A 10,088-nucleotide genomic window follows, 5' to 3' on the forward strand; every position below is an offset into this window, starting at 1 on the left:
CCATTCATAAAGTTTCATCCATTTCAGAATCACCACAACATGTTATGGGAACTGAAGTTTTGAAAGTTAATCTCGAAGCTCCAATTCATTTATCTACAATACTTGAAGATGTGGAGTTAACTACTGAAGGTGTGGAAGCTTCTGAAACTATTGGATCACATATTGCACCAATTTCTCATTCAAATCTTCATGTTGAAGCTAGTGATAAAGTTCAGCAATTAGTGCAAAATCCAGTTGTTGTTGAAGAATCTAATGATGGTGAACAACCTAATGTTTCTAATGCTATTATAGATCCTAAGGATGATCTATTCTTCCCTGAAGATATACCTATGTATGTGAGACAACAGAAACTGAAAGAGTTAGATGCCACAAAAGAAAAGGATTATTCTGATAATCTCTGGAATGCTCATTGGAAAGATAATACATATCCTATTTCCAAAACATAAGCTTTTGCACATCTGGAAACAGCAGAACAGAAGATTACAAATCCTGACATGCTGAATCATACGAAAGCATCGACTATAGTTGTCAGATCCTTACACACAACTCATGAAGCAACTACTACTCAAATCAATCAGATTAAAGAATCTTTGATTGCTTCAAAGCTGACAACTCATCAGGAAATTCAGAAACAAATTTCACCAATAGTTTCCAGACAAACTACAATTGAAGCCAGTCAAGCTAGATTGGAAGCTAAATAAGATCAAATGTCTGCTCAACTTACAGAAGTACTAAATTCAATGGAGCTAATTTTTTCTCTACTGTTTGGTGATGATGCCAAAAAGGGGGAGAATATTATTAAATCTAAATGCAAACAACTTTCATTGACAAGTACTGATGCTAAAAATTGTGATGGAGGTAATAAGGGGGACAAAAGATAGCAAAAGGAGAAAATAAAAGAAGAAGAAAAAGAGTTGAAGGATTAACATTGCTGATGAAGACCACGGTATTCTAGAGATAGAGGCTGGTGTTGAAGCAAGTCAATTTGTTCAATCTCTGAAATACAAACAACTCTGTTCTACAAGGATCCGAAGATTCAATTATTTGACTCTGAGGAGAGTAGAAGAATATTTGCAAAAGAAAATTCTGGAGTTGATCTTGAACAGCTAAGGTAAATTGAGGAAGACTTCAAGAATTCCATGAAGACATCAAATATTGACATTGTTGTTATTTCTCAAGTACTTTATGAAGATGATCCTTCTGGACCAACCAGAGGTATAGTTATAAGGAAAATCAGTCAAGCAAAAGATCTTAGATCACAAGTTACAATAATTGCTGACTTGAAGCTTAAAGGAAAAGAGAAGATAGGAGAGAAGTCAAAGATTTCAAAAGTCTAAAGCCAAAGCTGTTGGAAAGAAGAAGGAATTTTTTTTTGAAGCATTCTGAGCTGAGGAAGTCGAATTAACCTCTGACATTGCTCAAGTTAAAGAAGCAATTCAGGATGAAGAGTAAAGTCTAATATTCACTGAAGCAAGATTGAATATGCATACTTGATTCCTGCATTAAGATAGTTTTGACATCATCAATTGGAACTTCTCTATATTTCCATAATGAACAAGTTGTGGGAGATTGTTAGGAGCAATTGATGATATCAAACAGAAATAATCACAAGCATCGATGAATGATAATGACATCGACGGATGATGACTACAAGCATCGACGGATGATGAATACAAGTATCGACGGATGATGACTGCATCGATGGATGAAGATGACATCGACATATGTTGATAATCGACGGATAATGATATCAACGGATGATGATGTCAACGGATGATGAAATTAGTATTTGTCACATCAGTTAATCTTTGAGAAGGAAAAGAAAACATGAACTCAAGTCGGTGAAGGAATTTATCTCAGAAGCAATTGTATAGGTTTCCTTGTTGTTAATAGAATACGATTCCTTATACATTGGTAGCTCACATATTAGGTTCATGCTATAAGCATTGCGACATTGTTATATCTTTCGCATAACCTAGCAGTTCTCAAGGATATTTATTCATCCTTCCGAGAGAGTACGATTATAATAAGTTTTTATCAGTTAATATAAAAACTGTTGATTCTGTTAAAGATTTGTCGAATTGATTGAATTAACTGTATTCACCCCCCTCTATAGTTGATTAAGGGCCTAATATTTTCACTTTTGCGGCGGGGGGGGGGGGGGGGGCGGTAGCATGGCAGTCCAAGTTGCAAAAGTGTGTTACATTGTCAACAACCAAGGTAGAGTATACTGCTGCTTGTGAAGCAGGCAAGAAGCTGATTTGATTAAAGCGGTTTCTCCAAGAACTAGGTCTGAAATAGGATAATTTTGAGTTATACTGTGATAGTTATAGTGCTATTGACTTGAGTAAGAATGCTACCTGTCATAGTTGTACTAAGCATATTAATGTACATTACCATTGGTTGTAGGAACAGGTCAAAGATAGGGTGATACGGATAGAGAAGATACACACGGATAAAAATCCATCGGATTTGATGACCAAGGTGGTTCCGCGACAAAAGTTGGAGCTGTGTAAATGGGACGCGGGCATGGAATGCAAGTGAAGCATTGTGAGTTTAGAAAGGGGGTGATTGTTAGTTGGGGGTCCCCTCCACTTGTAATACTTCATTATAATCTTAAATTGGTGTTTTGGACTCAAGTTGTTGGAATTTTGATGTGTTTTTGTGTTATTGCATTTCAAGTATCAGTTAAATAAAGAAAGGAGCTTTTAAAGAAATATGATAAAAAGTGATCAGATTTAAAAGCCAAGGCCATTTTCAAGTTGTAGAGAATCTTGTTAGCTTCATGTGGGCAGTTGAATCACTTAATTCTAACGAGTAGAACTCAAGTTATGGCCAAAACAAGATTCATCAGAATTTTTCCAGACAGGTTACGCTGATTTCACTGAAAAAGCATTTTTTGAGTGGAATTTGACGATTTTAAGGGTCCAGGTCCAATATGGGCGTATATATACTTAAAAAAGGGTTTTCATTATTCGAGAAGATTGGGATACCAAGGAGAAGACCCTAGAAGCATAAAACAACTCCGAAAAAGAAGATCTTGTTTTCAACTTGTGATTCTTTGAATTAGTTATAACTTTGGATACTCGTTTTCATTCTTGTTGAACCTAGATCTCATTTATTCGTACTTTAATTATTATTTAGTTTATTAAGATCTTGTTTATACCATGCTTTCATTGGAACCCATGGTGACGATGAGTTCGATTATGAACTAATCATTATCATGGGATTGTAGCGAATTTACTTATGGATTTCAATAATTAATTTGTTTTGATATCTTGGTGTGTGGTGATTGTATGATATCCTAGTATTGGTTGTACTTATTCGTCTTATGTGCATAGCTAACATATAAGATAGTTTGTTAATCTCTTTTGAAGCGACAGTGAATCTTGAGATTTAGAACTTGCCATGCTAGCATAGGTTCATGTATTGTATGCATGATTAGTGGGTAACTCTAACCGTTTTACTTGCCATATATAATCAAGATAGATAACTTATGCTTAAACCGTTATGTTGTCAAATTTTATAGACATATAGGGTCTCAATATAATTTGTGCCTATTCAGCTTTTATCTCTTTTGTGGATGTCTGGTAGAATGGTGCTCGTGCAACGAAAGTTGGCATTTATCGGTTTCGAGTTATCTGATTAGTGTCATCACTATCACATGCTAAGGTTAAGAACAATGACTTTGAATAAAGTATTTAATGAGGTTAGAATCCCATGTTTGTCATATATATTAATTCAACCATTCTTGTTCTCTTAGTTATAATTGTTAGTTTAATCTCTTAGTTTAATAAAAAACCCAATTTGTTATTTATGTTAGCATTGAGCGATAACCATAAATTGTTGCATAGGTGCATAAATTGAACTTAACCTAAACCAGTCTATGTGGGAACGATCTTATTTATATCTTATACTACTTGCGAACGCGTATACTTGCGTGAATTTTTGCGCATGTTTTCGCCCTAACAAGTTTTTGGCGTCGCTACCGGGGACTCAGTGTTAATTTTTAGTTTATGCGCTTGTCATCAGCGGTCTTTAAAGTTCACTGACTCGGATTTCTTTTACTTTCACGGTTTATTTGTTTATGTTTCAGGTACTCATTACAATGGGAGATCTAGCTACATGAACGAAAGCCTTGATGGATTTTTTCTCAACCCAAGATCAATGACATTCAATCTAGCATTATCAGGCCATCTATCACAGCTAATACCTTTGAGATCAAGCCTGGCATAATTCAATGGGTGCAGAATTCAATCCAGTTTGGGGGTTCTTCAACGGAAGATCCCAATATGCACATTTGGGATTTCATTAAGATATACGACACCTTCAAGTTCAACGGTGTTTCTGAAGATGCTGTGAAGCTGAGACTGTTTCCATTCTCTCTGAGGGACAAGGCTAAGAGCTGGTTACACTCTCTACCAGCTGGTTCGATTACTACTTGGGAAGATCTTGCTCAGAAGTTTCTTACTAAATTCTTTCCTATGGCGAAGACAGCTGCACTCAGGAATGCTATTACTCAATTTGCGTAGCAAACGGGAGAATCGCTTTGTGAAGCTTGGGAGCGCTACAAGGAGATGCTTAGGAAGTGTCCTCATCATGAAATGCCTAATTGGATGATCATCACTTGTTTTTACAATGGGTTGGAAGCACAGTCCAGACCCATGCTCGATGCAGCAACAGGCGGAGCATTATGGGCAAAGAGCTATGAGGAAGCTTATGATCTAATTGAATAGATGGCTGCTAATGAATATCAGTATCCAATCCAGAGATGTCCATAGGGCAAGGTAGCAGGAGTTTTTGAAGTGGATACATCTATGGCTATCACTGCTCAACTAAAGGAGTTGTCTATGAAGATCGATTCTCTGGCTAACTTGGGTGTTAATTAGATAACCAGTGTTTGTGAGCTATGTGAAGGTTCACATGCGACGGAGCAATGCACTATATCTAGTGACTCAGCTCAGTTTGTGAGCAACTTTCAGAGATTGCAGCAACCAGTTCCAGACACTTATCATCCTGACAACTGAAATCATCCTAACTTCAGCTGGAGCAACAATCAGAATGTGAGGCAACCACCGTTCCAGCAGTTTGAAAATAAACAATTCAACCCTCCTGGTTTTCAGCAACAATTTGCACCAAGACAACAACTCCAACTTCAACAACAAACTCATGATACAGGTCTATCTTCGAATGAAAAATCTGAATTGGAGGAGTTGAGTCTTATGTACAAAAACCAGGCTCTTATATGCTAAAGTCAGGCTATTTCTATCCAGAATCTGGAGAACCAGATAGGACAAATTGCTAACGTCTTATTGAATCGACCACCAGGAACGCTTCCTAGTGATACAGAAACAAATCCAGGCAAGAGGGAAGTTGAAGAACAGGCGAACGCCATCACCTTAAGGTCTGAAAAGGTCGCAAGCCCCCAAATTCAGCAAGACGAAGAGCCTGAAAAATCTCAAGTTTCAGAAAATGCAGTTGTGGTTGAAGAAGAAGTGCAGAAGGAAGTAGAGGTGGAACCAAGGAAGACTACTGTGGAACACACTCCTCCTGAGGGTAATACAGGGGAGAAACAGATCTATCCTCCACCTCCTTTTTTCTAAAAGGCTGTAGAAGCAGAAGTTGGATAAGCAATTTGCTAAGTTTCTGGAGGTGTTCAATAAACTTCATATCAACGTACCTTTCGCTGAAGCTCTTGAACAGATGCCTAGCTATGCGAGGTTTATGAAAGGTATTCTCTCTCAGAAAGTGAAGCTCGATGACTTAGAGACTGTTGCTCTTACGGAGGAATGCAGTGCTGTGCTGCAACAGAAGTTGCCTCCGAAACTTAAAGATCCTGGAAGCTTCACTATTCCATGCACTATCGAAAACTTGTCGTTTGACAAATGTTTATATAATTTTGGATCTGATGCCCTTATTTATCTTCAAGAAGCTTGGTCTGCCTGATTCGAAACCAACATACATGTCATTACAACTAGCTGACCGTTCCATCGCTTATCCACGAGGTATAGTGAAGGATGTCTCGGTCAAGGTGGATAAGCTCATCTTCCCTGCTGACTTTGTAATTCTTGATTTTGAGGAAGATAAGAAGATTCCTATTATTTTGGGAAGACCATTCTTGGCTACAGGCCGAACTATGATCGATGTGCAAAAAGGAGAGCTTTCGATGAAGGTTTACGATCAAAAGGTCACTTTTAATGTGTTCAAGGAAATAAAGTTACCCACAGCTAAAGAGGAGTGCTTTAAAGTAGAGTGGGTCGACTCTGTAGTAAATTCAGAGCCTGAGCAGTTGCCAAAGTCAGATACCTTAGGGAGAGCCTTAATAGGGGAATCAATTATTAAAAATGAAGAAGGAGCAGAGCAACTACAGGTTTTGAATGCACCTCCGTGGATGAGGAAGTTGGATTTTCCATTCGATTCTCTTGGGTAAGCAGAGCTAAAAAATTTTCAGGAGCATTTTGAATCATTTATGCAAGAAGCTCCCACACTTGAGCTCAACCTAAAGCCAGATCACTTGAGTTATTCATTCTTAGGTGCACCCCCTGACAAGGGGTTGGGATATATCTTTGATGATGTAGAGGGTAGTCGAATGAACCCTCCAATGCCTATAGAGGGTTCTTCTCATGTGCAGCAGGTAGTTGATAGGACTGGTGTTGGTGATGAGCAGTACAGGCGAGTAATTAGGCGTATGGAGGCCATACACGACATTCACCATCATTTTGCTGCAGATTTGACACAGGCTTTGGGCACTATTTTCCGAGCCACTGATATCGAGGTTGATTGGCCACCTGATCCTCCACCCGAGGAGGGTGATCTTTCTGACAACTAGGTATGCTTGAAATCCTTATTATTACCTTCAATGAGGACATTGAAAATTTTAAGTTTGGGGGTGATAATGTAAGGATTAGTAGTGTGTGTGTCCATATAGATTCATATAGATTCATATTGCATGTTTAGTTGTAGTTCATTCATATTTTTGCATGATTGTTCATTTAGGACATTTTTGTTTGTTTTTATGTGATTTCATATAGTTGCATTTGCATGCATATTTAGCATGATCCCTTAAGATGAACTATGATATTTGATAAGTTGATGTTGATTTGAGTGTGGTGATTTGCATGCCAGAAACAAATATTTTCATAAAGTCTTATAGTGTTGCTTTTGATCTAGATCATGATCATACTTTTTTGTTGTTGAGATTTAATCACTTGGTTATATTTAGAATTTGTGATATTCTCGTAATGACGTAAAAATATTGATTTTTTTTATCTGGAGAAAAACTTGGATTTCATTGCTAGTTGTTGTAAGGCTAGGCATCAAATGGCTAGTAGCCGGCTCATATTTTTATAAGTAGTTTAGGGTTGAATGAGATGAAGCGAAACACACTCATTCAGAAATTATTGAAAGAAAAAGAAAAAAGAAAAAAGAGAAAAAAAGAAAAAAAGTATGTGTTTATGCATAATTGATCAAGAGTGAGCTCTTTAATACTCGAGTTATTAAGTTCTAGGGGACTTTGTGCCTAGTGACCTAAGGCTTTCATAGTCTGGGATCCGCTAACCTAACGCTCGCTACATGGGTATTATTGCATAAGTCTTTTGGGACCTCATTCATTACACAGTCAAATAAACATCTTTATTATGTGTTCAATAATAGTGTGAATCCTTGTATAACTCTAGTAGAAAGGAGGTGTTGTGAGTCATAATGTGTTTATTGTCTATTCTGTTTATAAACTTTTGATTGTTTCGATGATAGATAAGTTATGGTTATTGATCTAGTATCGAGAGATATCTGTTAAGCATTCCACACATACACGTTTCTGGTTTGTGGGATTTATTCGAACTCTATTTTAAGTCATTGCATTCTTAGAGGCATTGGCTTATTCATTTGGTTATGGTTATTCTGAAGGGATCGATTGCATTATCCTTTAGTTGCATTCACGTAGTTGCATTCATGCATTAGGTTTGTTTCGTAGTTTTGAGTTTATTTATGCTTGAGGACAAACATCGATTCAAGTTTGGGGGTGTGATAAGTGGATTTTATATCCACTTGGAATGCTTGATTACAAGCTTAAATTGGTGTTTTTGACTCAAGTTGTTGGTATTTTGATGTATTTTTGTGTTATTACATTTCAGGTATCAGTTAAATAAAGAAAGGAGCTTTTAAAGGAAATATGATGAAAATTGATTATATTTGGAATCCAAGGCCATTGTCCAGTTATAGAGAATCTCGTTAGCTTCGTGTGGGCAGTTGAATTGCCTAATTCTGACGAGTAGAACTCAAGTTACGGCCAAAACAAGATTCATCAGAGTTTTTCCAAACAGGCTGCAGGCGCCCGCCTGCTGGAGGAGGCGCCCGCCTGCTGGTGGAGGCGGCCGCGTGCTGATGCGCGGCTGATTATGCTGATTTCGCTGCCTTTTTTGAGTGGAATTTGACGATTTTAAGGGTCCAGGTCCAATATGGGCGTATATATACTTAAAAAAAAGGTTTTCATTATTCGGGAAGATTGAGATACCAAGGAGAAGACCTAGAAGCACAAAACAACTCCGAAAAAGAAGATCTTGTTTTCAACTTGTGATTCTTTAAATTAGTTATAACTTTGGATGCTCATTTTCATTCTTGTTGAACCTAGATCTCGTTTATTCATACTTTAAATATTATTCAGTTTATTAAGACCTTGTTTATACCATGCTTTCATTGGAACCCATGGTGACGATGAGTTCGATTATGAACTAATCGTTATCATGGGATTCTAGCGGATTTACTTATGGATTTCAATAATTAATTTGTTTTGATATCTTGGTGTGTGGTGATTGTATGATATCCTAATATTGGTTGTTTATATTCGTCTTATGTGCGTAGCTAACATATAAGATAGTTTGTTAATCTCTTTTGAAGTGACAGTGAATCTTGAGATTTAGAACTTGCCATGCTAGCATAGGTTCTTGTATTGTATGCATGATTAGTGGATAACTCTAACCGTTTTACTTGCCCTATGTAATCAAGATAGATAACTTATGCTTAAACCGTTATGTTGTCAAATTCTATAGACACATAGGGTCTCAATATAATTTGTGCCTATTCAGCTTCTATCTCTTTTGTGGATGTCTCGTAGAATGGTGCTCGTGCAATGAAAGTTGACGTTTATCAATTTCGTGTTATCTGATTAGTGTCATCACCATCACATGCTAAGGTTAAGAACAATGACTTTGAATGAAGTATTTAATGAAGTTAGAATCCCATGTTTGTCATATATATTAATTCAACCATTCTTGTTCTCTTAGTTATAATTGTTAGTTTAATCTCTTAGTTTAATAAAAGCCCAATTTGTTATTTGTCTTAGCATTGAGCGATAACCATACATTGTTGCGTAGGTGCATAAATTGAACTTAACCTAAACCAGTCTTTGTGGGAACGAATCTTATTTATATTTTATACTACTTGCGAACGCGTATACTTGCGTGAATTTTAGCATGTGTTTTCGCCCTAACACTTATACCACTTTTCTTCCACCTTCCCTCCTATTTATCTACCCCTAATTTATCTATTAATTATCCAAGCATGCCACTGGCTCTTCCTATAAATATCTTCCTCCCCCACTTCACAAAATACATCTTACTCTCTTCTCTCCCTCACTTCTTAAGTGTATAGCTGCTAGATAGTCTGTCTAATATAAAACTTACCTAGCAGTAGTTTCAGGCAGGTCAGAATATGGGGCCCTCGTGCTTCTCTTTTCTTTCGTTTGAGGTAAGTTAGTGTGAGTATTGGTCGGGCTTTAGCCTTCAGGGTCTGCAACGGTAAGAGTTCGTCCAAGTGTTGTGGCCGCAACAAGGGGAGTTCTCCAGGTTATCCGGTCCGGTACTAAGGGAATATGGAATCTTTGTGTTACTATTCGGTTGTACCTCAACTGTTAATTCATAAATTTGAAAGAGAATATTGTATTATTATCATTATAGTGAAAACATTCGAAATTGGTCCCATAATTTTTACCTCTTTATCTTAAGGGGATTTTTCGTGTATAAATCTTGATGTTCATCTGTTTTGATGATTATTGATCTGTTTGTATTATTATCTCAGGTTTTACTTACGCA

The 10,088-nt window shown here is 37.1% G+C and overlaps 1 non-coding gene across 1 annotated transcript; it reads right to left on the bottom strand.

Moving 5' to 3' along the window:
- Window positions 1-4,499: 4,499 nt before the first annotated feature.
- On the bottom strand, window positions 4,500-4,606 carry LOC141681329 (small nucleolar RNA R71). Its single transcript, XR_012558775.1, has one exon. It is a non-coding gene; the product is annotated as a small nucleolar RNA R71 (small nucleolar RNA).
- Window positions 4,607-10,088: the final 5,482 nt, after the last annotated feature.

This window comes from Apium graveolens, chromosome 1, assembly GCF_009905375.1.
Source record: "Apium graveolens cultivar Ventura chromosome 1, ASM990537v1, whole genome shotgun sequence".
NCBI lineage: Eukaryota > Viridiplantae > Streptophyta > Magnoliopsida > Apiales > Apiaceae > Apium > Apium graveolens.